The 11256-nt window shown below is 45.7% G+C and overlaps 1 pseudogene; it reads right to left on the reverse strand.

Annotated features, from left to right (window-relative positions):
* Positions 1-871: 871 nt before the first annotated feature.
* Positions 872-4299, reverse strand: LOC126506733 (polypyrimidine tract-binding protein 1-like; annotated as a pseudogene).
* Positions 4300-11256: the final 6957 nt, after the last annotated feature.

Genomic DNA, 11256 nt, shown 5'->3' on the forward strand with positions numbered 1-11256 from the left:
TTGGTGACTTGTATATGCCAAACCAGGGCTGAGGACCAGACCATAAACAGGAAGGAAACAGAGCCTCTCTCTCATAGTAGGTCAACATCATGACCTTTGAGAACATGAATGAGTCATACGGAGTATCCAGAGTGTATACAGGACGTAAATGAAGACCTTTCTCTCTTTTGAAACACTTGTTAAGAATCCACCTAACACTATAGAACCTTAGAACATCTTGGAATGCTTTTTTTTTTTTTTTTGGTTTTTCGAGACAGGGTTTCTCTGTGGCTTTGGAGCCTGTCCTGGAACTAGCTCTGTAGACCAGGCTGGTCTCGAACTCACAGAGATCCGCCTGCCTCTGCCTCCCGAGTGCTGGGATTAAAGGCGTGCGCCACCATCGCCCGGCTTTGGAATGCTTTTTAAGAAGCCTGCAGTTTATGGTGCCATAAGCCATGTGAGCGATGCTTGCAGATCTTTGGATAGCCCCTCAATAGGAATGCCTGATGTCTGGCCTTTCATAGGCCTTCCTCACCAAGAAGCTTCCTGGTGTAGCCTGAGTCTCCCTCCACCAGTGTATCTCTTCCCACATAGCAAGTAAATTTTTTACAGGTTATAGAATGGCTTTAATGGACCACCACCACCACCACCTGCCCAATACACACATATACACAGGCTGATTTTGCAAGATAGGAGAAAACAGCTGTGTTCTATGTTACCAGTGTGGCTTCACCCCTGGGCCCCTCAAGGCATGGTGCTAACTGGACCTCTGTGGCTCAAGCCAATTTCCTTTTTATTGTGGCAAGGTGGTCTAGATATACTTAAAAGGGAAGGTAAACTGCTCCTTCTTTAAAAAAAAAAAAAAAAAAAACAGGATCTCTGGACTGTACGGTCACTTCAGTTGCTTTTTAAAGTGGGCTTTTCTAGAATGGTGGAAGCTACCACAGGCCCTACAGGCACCCACATGGTAAACTTGGGGCATGACAAAACATAAGTAGTGTCCCTTGCTTAGGTCATGATTGTGTAGCTCCGTCAGTGTCAGCGCTACCTCCTCCTCAGAGCCCATCTGGACTGGTGCCATCTTCCAGTCCTTCTGGAAGAGCTTGAATCCCCTAACCATGCCACTGGCACTGGAGGTCGTCAGGTGCAGGGTAGCTGAGGGCAGGAAGATGTTCTGGAAGTTTCTAGGGCCCCGATTCTTGAAGCAGTACAGTGGTTAGCTGCCATAGTCTTTGGTTGGACCCTAGTCCTCCAGGCCCTCACAAGGCAGCCACACACTCTGCTGCTTTGACAGTGTGATAACGCACACTGACTTCCCATGCAGCCTGTGCCTGTTCAGGTGGCTCATGGCCAGCGGGGCCTGGCTGCCATCTGCTATCTCTACCAATACGTTCTTGTTGGACAAGATCTTCCCCCATTGTATGTCAGCACAGATGCAGAGAAGAATAAAGAGGCTTTAGAGGATGACTCTTTCAGGGTTCAGGTGATTGACCAGCAGGATGGAATCCCCAGCACCAGCCAGGCCTAGGATGGCAATTCAGACTGCTGTGGTTTCAGTGGCTGCACATAGAATAGCCAAAGGCGCCAGCTCTCTGTGGATGTTGGGAACAGAAAGGCATAAGGCCGCAACCATGGTTAGGTCCAGGATCCCTAGCCATCTCCAGACAGCAGGCTGGGGTAAGTGCAGTGCCTGTTTTTGTCATTGCCCTTGAGGTTGAGGCCGGTGACCTTGGAGAAGCAGCTGTGCAGCATGCTGCAGGCTTTGTGAGTGTTCTGGCCATCCGTTGACAGGTCAGCATGCTGCAGTAGCTCCTGGAAGGATCTTGAGGCTGGTGCTGAATTTAGAGAAAACCTGGTACAGCACACCCAGAGTCGCTGGGTAGAACAGATTTTCCATGATGACGCTGAGCAAAAAGCTCAGGCCTGCACCATGGTGTTTCCATATCCTTAGCCTCAGTGGAGACAGTCAAGGTCAGGTTTTGCAATGGCATGGAGTTCATGACCTGTAGACCCTCCTAAGCATGTGCCTGGTTGATTGAGCTGTCAGTTCAGAGCTCTTTCAAGTTGGAGAACTGGATGTACATGGGCTGTCCACACAGCATGGAGCCCCGTGGACTGCAGTAGTTGAGAATGGTGTTGGCAACTTCCTCTTTATAAGTCTTGATGAAGGACCAGTTCTTTCCCCCTAGCATGAGGAGGCTGTTGACTTTCCCTAGAGAAGGGCAGCCCTAGAGAGATGGCCTCTCCCTCAGTGATATCACTGAGCAGCTTCACATGTGAGTGACTCTGGAAGAGACTCCTGCACAGCTGTCTGCTTCAGCTTCTTGCTATTGCTTCCAATGGCTGTTGCAGCTGAGCTGCTGTGCTGTTCTCAATGGCAGGGCTGTTGCGTGCACACAGAAAGAGCTGTGGTGTCCTGGCTTTGTACTTACAGCTACATCTGGGAGGATGTGCACAGAGAAGATAGGGGTGGGATGGAATGGAGCTGCAGTAATCCCAAGTAGAATTTTTTAAAGGTGACTTTTAGGTTTGCTTCACATAGAGGAGATGAAAGGTTTTCCATGTTCTTCATTCTAGGGAAGGTTGAGGCTTTCAAAGGACCCATTTTCAACAATTTTGGACAGCAGTTCTGGGGTGCTTCCAGAACTGTTGGAAAACACAGGGGCTGAACTTCTGCATGGTGTGAGCTCCAGAGTTACTAAAGAAGAAAGAGTTATTGATTCTCTGTCTTCATGGGCCACTCTTTCCCCATTTTGATCATTGTGCTTTTCCAGGTATAGTATTTTCCATGCCAGTAATTAAGAGAGAGAAACCTGCAAATGAACTAAAGTTAGTTCAAGAAATTACGCTTTTTGATAAGAAATTGTGCTTATGATTTTCAAATTTTCAAATGATCAAATCTGAAATTATCAAAAATTCAATTAATGCTAGCTCCAGAAATAGTAAAGACTGGGGTTAAGCTGTAAGACTTGCTTGGTATAGAGCTTGATAATATTGTTCAGGAACATGGGAGCATATTATCATTCCTGTGGTTTGAATTTTCAAGAAAACCTGAAAGATTGTGGACTACATCAAAACTGAAAAATCTATGTTTCCTCTGTTTGATGGAATTGAGGGTCTGAGCAAACAAAGTTTCGATGAATAGTTGTGTTCTATTTTTCCCCACAAATCCCCTTATCAAGTAGAGGAAGAGGGGGACACTCCAATGAGTATTGCAATGCTTTGTGAAAAACACAACGAGAGTGGGTAATTCCTGGTTTTAAATCAGCCTGCAATGCCTGGGGAGAGTCTTGACAGTCCTCATACCACGCTGCTCTGCGGTCATATTTTGGAACACAGGTTCTTTCATGGTTATGCCATCATATTAAAGATTTGTTTTTTTTATATAGGTGTCTATATGAGTGTCTGGCACCTATGTATGGGTGCCTACAGGTGCCAGAAGAAGGCAGCAGAACCCTGGGAGCTAGAGTTACATGCTTTCGTGAGCCCCGGGTGTGGGTGCTGGAAACTGAACTCTGGTTCTCTGGAAGAAGAGCTGTGAACATTCTTAACCTTAACTGCTGAGCCATCTCTCCAGCCTCCCCCAATGTTTTTCACTAGATATGGCCTAGTCATGCCTGTTCAGTCCCAAACCATTGAGGCAAATTCAAAATCTAATCCATAGGCTTCTAAGTAGCTGGCTTTGATCTTGACCCCAAACTAGATGGCTTCAGAAGGAAAGCTGGTTTGGAGGAAAGGCAAAAACAAGGGAATTAATATGTAATAAGTAAGTTCAGTGCTTGGCCCTAGAAATGTTTAACACCCAGAACTTTGTATAGTTCCTACCCCAACCTTGATGTGTGTTTACCCACTTTACAGATAGTCAGAGTTGACTTGCTCGCTCAAGGTTTCATAGATAGTAAAATGGGGGAGAAAATGGGATTCTTGAGTGTGACAGAGACTTTCTAGCCTCCAGTGATCTCAACACACAAGTTAGGATACCCAGACTCACAGTCACACAAAACGTCCACTGAGTCGATGGCACCAGGTTCTTGTGCTGCTAATTAGAATGGGTTTCACGGAGCACAGGGAGGGTGAGGGTTTAGAGAGGAGCTTATTATGGGGCTTATGATGGAGGCTTATGATAAAGCAAGCACAGCTCCTGTGTGACAAGAGTGGGGGGGCCATTGAGCTGCTAGTTTAATGGCTTTTTTTTTTTACAAGACTTATGACCAAATGTGGGTAGAGGCATGTTGGGGGAGCTGGTCACTCCAGTTGACCCACATTACAGGTGTCTATGTGCTTCTCTATCACAGGTGTCTTAATTGGAATTTTGGTCATAGCGTCACATAGCTGTGTGAAAGGAGGAGAAAAATAATAAGAAACCAGACTGGGAACTAGAGTCTCCTAGTATTTATGGCATTTCTAGTCCCTGGCCTGGATGGAACCAAAGCTTTCTGGACAAGGACAAGAAGAGAGAACCCTGTCCCTAAACTGCATAACCAGTTTCTATCCTGGTCTCATCACTAGAACATTGTAGAAATGGCAACCATCTAGTATCCCTCTGACTTTGTAATACCAAGGGCTGCAAGTTGTCTTGCATACGAAATCCTGTACAACTCCACTGAGTTAGAGGAAAAGTTCACCCTATAGCCTACCGTGGTGCAGTGGTGTCCCCCTTCGAGATAGCTCTGTTTGCTGGTGTTTCCCATCTGTACCACTTCTTTTGAATAGCACTGACAGCCATTGGCATGTACTGCTTGGAGTCCTAGAGAGATCGAATCCAAGGGAGGGCTTTGTGCAGACAGAGCGGAACCTGGACCCAAGACGAGCAGGCAAGGGAAGACAAGGTCCTGTTGACACATTCATCTTGGAGGATCTGTGATAGTCTCAGCTGGATGTTCTATATCTGAACCCCACTTTAGCTGCAATATTTAGCCTCAAATATTTACCTTATGAACAACTCAAAATCAACACATCCAAAGCTTTCTTCCATTAAAGAAACAGTTAATTGTTTACCTTCTATAGTTCAGGCTCTGTGCTGAGTACAGGTATTAATTTCCTAGAATATGGTTTTCACTCTTGGCTACCACCTAGTGCTATGTTTCTGCATTACAGAGGAGGGGTTTCTGTCCCCTTCTCTTCTGGGTATAAGGAGTTCCCAGGAAAGAGAGCACTGGGGAGGGACGTGTAGTAGGATGAATAGGAGTTTTCTAGGAAGGGAGGGGCAAATGTGACTAGGGCTCTATTTCTACCATATAAGCATATAGTATTACTTCTTCATGAAGACATTTAGTATCTCACTATTTGTGGGGGCTCATCTTGTGACCCCTGTTCCTGGGAGGCTGAGGTAGGAAGATTGCCATGGGTTCGAGGTCATTTTAGGTTACACAGTGAGTTTCAGACCAGTATGGGTTATAACATGAGACAGTCTCAAAACAACAACAAAATGACCATAACTACTCATAGATATTTTTGCTGAAGATTCTAACATATTTAGTCAATAACAAGACTTGTTAATTGATTTCTCTCATTGTTGTTACAAATTCAAGTTACCACCATCATTATTCAAAGTGTTATTTGGCTTTAAGTTTACACAAGAATGGTCCATTTAGTGGTAGTAGTAACAGTCACAGTACTGGTCACTTTAGCAGCCTCAAGTAGGTAGCTATTGTGCCCAGCCTCTTTGGTGTTGGTGATGTATGCAACCTCATTTAAATTTTACAACAGTCCTGTGAGTTGAATCTTCCTGCCTACACTTTTCACTAGAGGGAACTGAGAGGTAAATACAGTGGCACATTTGGGGCTTGCCTTTGCTTCCCAGTTATTCATTTGACCAACAGCAAGTCACTTAACTAGCCCAATGTCAGTCTCCTCTTCAGCAAAGTGGGAAATGAGTCTAATACTGTACTTATCCATGATGTGTCAGAGGGTGAAGCAAGGCCATCTGTGTTCATCCCTTGGCTGGCTCAGTGCTTAACTCCTCATGGAGTCCCCATTGAAGAAGAGATATGTTTAATTTTTACCGTTATCATAGGGGTTAACTTGCCCAGGATTAGTGTTGTTTTATCTGACTCCAAAATATTCTTACTTGGTATAGAAGCAGAATCAGTTCCTGGGCAAATTTACAGAACCAACCAAGTTATTGAAACACTGCAAGTTATAAATAAACAAATGAAGGTCAACATGACACACAATCAAAGGAACTCTTGTCATTATGAGCAGTGAGAAAATTGGCTACAACATAATGAAATATGTTCATTATGAAAATATTCAAGTGTTGAATACAAATAGATGAAGTCAACTTACAAAGTTCCCTTGCTTTGTATTTTTAATTGTCTATTTCCTCTGGTATTTGCTCTACCACTCCTGTTCATCTATATGTGGAATACAATGTTTACATATATGTGGAAAAGAGATTAAAATAAGCATGTAATTAGATTGCTATGTATTTTTTTTCTCTTTCCATTTTCAAGTATATATACATGCCCTTTTTAGCATGTGTATGCATATGCATGAGAACGTATGCAGAAGCCTGGGTTTGACACTGGGAAACATCCATGATCATTCTTCTACCTTATTCAATAAGGCGGAGTCTCACAATCAAACTCAGAGCTTGCCCGTATGGCTAGTCTGGTAGACAATTTACTGTGAGAATATCTTGTTTTTGCCTTTCAAGGCTGGAATTAGGAGTGAGTTTGCTCATCTACCCAGCATTAATGTGGTTTTCTGAACTCAGGTCCTGGATAGACTGGATTTATGTCAACTTGAGACAAGCTAGAGTCATCAGAGAGAAAGGAGCTTCATCTGAGAAAATGTCTCCGTAAGATCCAGCTGTGGGGCATTTTCTTAATTAGTGATCAATGAGAGAGGGCCCAGTCCACTGTGGGTGGTGTCATCACTAGGCTGATGGTCCTGGGTTCTATAAAAAGAAGGTTAAGCAAGCCCTGGGAAGCAAGCCAGTAAACAGTAATCCTCCATGGCCTCTGCGTCAGTTCCTGCCTCCAGGTTCCTCCCCTACTGTCCTGACTTCCTTCAACAGGAATATGGAAGTATAAGCCCCCCAAAACCTTTCCTCCCCAACTTGCTTTTTGGTCATAGTGTTCCCAGTGACAAGCTTTGTTATTTACAATGTTGTTTTAACAACTGCAGTGCTTGCTGGATATCGTTTTGATCTGAAGCCATTTGGATCCAATATCTTTGTCAATTAAAGGTAGCTTTTATTACAAATCCAAATCCGAGGATAGAGGTAACTGGAAGTTAGGCTTCAAGAAGATGCTGAGTGAATGACATTTTAGCAAGTGCTGCCTCTGCAGATGCTGCTGTGTGATAATCCCTTTGGATTTGATGACTTTGCACTTTTGACTCAAACTGAAACTCATGAGAGCCACCAGTATCCTTTGCAGACAAAGCTCTTAACTCTCCAGCAACAATGTCTGGACTTCAGCTTTTGTAGTCCTCTCTGGAGGACGTACGTTAATGCTATGTCAAACTTCAAGACATCACATCTTCTGGTGCCTTAAACAGTGTCCCCAGGCTGAGCAAAGGGCCATGCCCATTACCAAGTGGGTAATAGCCAGTCTGAGAGCAGCCAAACAAAGAAGGTGGCTCTTCTTGTTGATTTTGTCCAGAGGCCTTTCATTTGAATTTTGAATTCTGGTAATGGTGAATGTTCTATCAGAGAGTGAAGAAATTTATCCCTGCCGTCTTTTACCTGCTCTCGTCGACCCTGTCATACCTGCTGCACTCATCAACCCTGTCCCACCTGCACTCATCATCAACCCTGTCCCACCTGCACTCATCATCAACCCTGTCCCACCTGCACTCATCAACCCTGTCCCACCTGTACTCATCATCAACCATGTCCCACCTGCACTCATCATCAATCTTGTCCCACCTGCACTCCACAACCCTATCCCACCTGCACTCCTCAAACCTGTCCCACCTGCACTCATCAACCCTGTCCCACCTGCACTCATCATCAACCCTGTCCCACCTGCACTCATCATCAACCTTGTCCCACCTGCACTCATCATCAACCTTGTCCCACCTGCACTCATCATCAACCCTGTCTCACCTGCACTCATCATCAACCCTGTCTCACCTGCACTCATCAACCCTATCCCACCTGCACTACTCAACCCTATCCCACCTGCACTCCTCAACCCTGTACCACCTGCACTCCTCAACCCTATCCCACCTGTACTCATCATCAACCCTGTCCCACCTGCACTCATCATCAATCCTGTCCCACCTGCACTCATCAACCCTGTCCCACCTGCACTCATCAACCCTGTCTCACCTGCACTCATCATCAATCCTGTCTCACCTGCACTCATCAACCCTATCCCACCTGCACTCCTCAACCCTATCCCACCTGCACTCCTCAAACCTGTCCCACCTGCACTTCTCAACCTTGTCCCACCTGTAACTCCTCAACCCTATCCCACCTGCACTTCTCAACCCTGTCCCACCTGCACTCATCAACCCTGTCCCACCTGCACTCATCATCAACCCTGTCCCACCTGCACTCATCATCAACCCTGTCCCACCTGCACTTATCATCAATCCTGTCCCACCTGCACTCATCATCAACCCTGTCCCACCTGCACTCATCATCAACCCTGTCCCACCTGCACTCATCATCAACCCTGTCCCACCTGCACTCATCATCAACCCTGTCCCACCTGCACTCATCATCAACCCTGTCCCACCTGCACTCATCATCAACCCTGTCCCACCTGCACTCATCATCAACCCTGTCCCACCTGCACTCATCATCAACCCTGTCCCACCTGCACTCATCATCAACCCTGTCCCACCTGCACTCATCATCAACCCTGTCCCACCTGCACTCATCATCAACCCTGTCCCACCTGCACTCATCATCAACCCTGTCCCACCTGCACTCATCATCAACCCTGTCCCACCTGCACTCATCATCAACCCTGTCCCACCTGCACTCATCATCAACCCTGTCCCACCTGCACTCATCATCAACCCTGTCCCACCTGCACTCATCATCAACCCTGTCCCACCTGCACTCATCAACACTGTCCCTCTTGTACTCATCATCAACCGTGTCCCTAAAACACTCATCATCAATCTTGTCCTACCTGCACTCCACAACCCTATCCCACCTGCACTCCTCAAACCTGTCCCACCTGCACTCATCAACCCTGTCCCACCTGCACTCATCATCAACCCTGTCCCACCTGCACTCATCATCAACCTTGTCCCACCTGCACTCATCATCAACCTTGTCCCACCTGCACTCATCATCAACCCTGTCCCACCTGCACTCATCAACCCTCTCCCACCTGCTCTCATCATCATCCCTGTCCCATCCCACTTTCAACTCTCTTCAACTCAGTCTTTCCAGTTACAAGGATTCCCTCTGACCTGTGGTCTGAGCTCTGTTGATCTGTCAGTTTGTTATTTGTGCTTTGTTTTTATCTTTTCGTCCTAGAAGTTTCCCAAAATATTTTTGGGGACTCTGGTTCACCAGTTAGCCTTGGGACTAGTGAGCAAAGACATTCTCCTCAGCGCTGATTCCTGGACTGTTAGAATTCTTTTCTGTTCCTCCCATCTCTGCTTAATCTACAGCTTCTCCGTGGCTTTAGTGGGACAGTTACTCGTTTTATTAGAGGACTTGCCTGGAGACTTCGGAAAGGATGTATTAATCACAACTGCTAGTTAATCTTGGCTGCCAACAAGAGAGTGATCTAAGTAGTCTGCTAGCTTCACCTGGAACAGTCTGCTCAGTGAGTCCAACCTGAGCTGCCCTTCCCCAGCCTGTACATCCCTGTTGAATGCTTCTCGAGTTAGAGTGCAAAATTGCTCTTTACCACAACTTTCATTCCCCAGCACATCCCTCATTGTATATAGTGGAATAGGAATGAAATCAGAAGTCAGGAGCCCGGGGTAGATTAACTTATTCTACCACTGATTTATTTTGGTGTGGTAAACAGTCTTTATTCTGTGGAATATAGTGTCCTCCCATTCAAGATGTGGCATGGATAAGATAGAAAGGGTATATAGTGGTTACAAACATAGGACTGAGCCAGACTCGAAGACAATGGCATGTTTAATAAGTTCTTTTGTTTTTGACCTTCGGAAAATTCATAGGCCTTCTCTGAAAGTTGTTTGCAAGGACTGAGATCAGATTGAGAACAGATTGACCATGAAGTAAGGGCTCACCATCGGGAATCTACCCAATGCCTACCTACATTCTAAACTCACAACATCCTGCCTCTGGGATTCATGGGAGGGTGGAAAGCAGACATTATAATCAGTCAGTACAGACTCTGTTTATGTTTCACTAAAGCTGAAAAACACCATGGCTTTCAGGAAATCATCTGGTTGATATAGGTATGTGAGCTTGGACAGTTCCCCTCAATTCCTAGTTGAGGAACAAACCCCAGTGAAGCAGGTTTGAGGGGTGGGATCCATGGAGAATAATGCTGAGGGCAGAAGCCTTCAGAAGGAGCAATGCTGTTGTTGCGGGGATGGATTATAGGTGGCAAGAGTGGTCTGCTCTCTCCGCACATTCTCTTGTTTGACTCATGCACAGCTTTCACTGTCAGCTGTGATATGATGTGATCTGCTGGATGCAGGTGCATGCTCTTGGGCTTGCCAGCCTCCAGAGGTGTGAGCTACATCAATATATCAATACATTCTCTCTCTCTCTCTCTCTCTCTCTCTCTCTCTCTCTCTCTCTCTCTCTCTTTCTCTCTCTCTCTCTCTCTCTCTCTGTGTACATATGTATACATGTATGTGGTATATAAAAGTAATGTATGTGTATTGCCCATGCTTGTTTGTGCTCGTGTGTGTGTGGAGATTAAAGGTCAACCTCAGCTGTCATTCCTACAATACAGTCATCTTGTTTTCTGAGACAGGGTTTCTCACTGGGACTCATTCATTAGGTTACGCTAAGGTGACATTAGGTGACAAATAAGTCCCAGGTGTCCACCTGTCTGTACCACTCCAGTGTGGTGTGCTCCATTATCCCCAGCTTTTTATTTATTTTTTTACATAAGTCCCAGAGATGCCAGCTCAGATGTTCATGTTGCATATCAGATAGTTTACCACCTGTTATCTCTCCGGCCCTGAATCTTTTCTTCATAAAGAAGCCAGTTTGTGGGGTTCTGTTATAGCAACAGCAAACAGACTAAGACAATGGGCTTAGGTTGAATCTGCCTCACACTCTCTGAATACCCATGGATCAGTGTGAGCAAGGTCATTGCAATGGAGGCTAAGCCAGGTGGTGGGCACACCCTAAAATTTCCTGTGGCTCAG

This window comes from Alexandromys fortis, unplaced genomic scaffold (genome assembly GCF_014885135.2).
Source record: "Alexandromys fortis isolate MF-2015 unplaced genomic scaffold, M_Fortis_MF-2015_v1.1 scaffold_69, whole genome shotgun sequence".
NCBI lineage: Eukaryota > Metazoa > Chordata > Mammalia > Rodentia > Cricetidae > Alexandromys > Alexandromys fortis.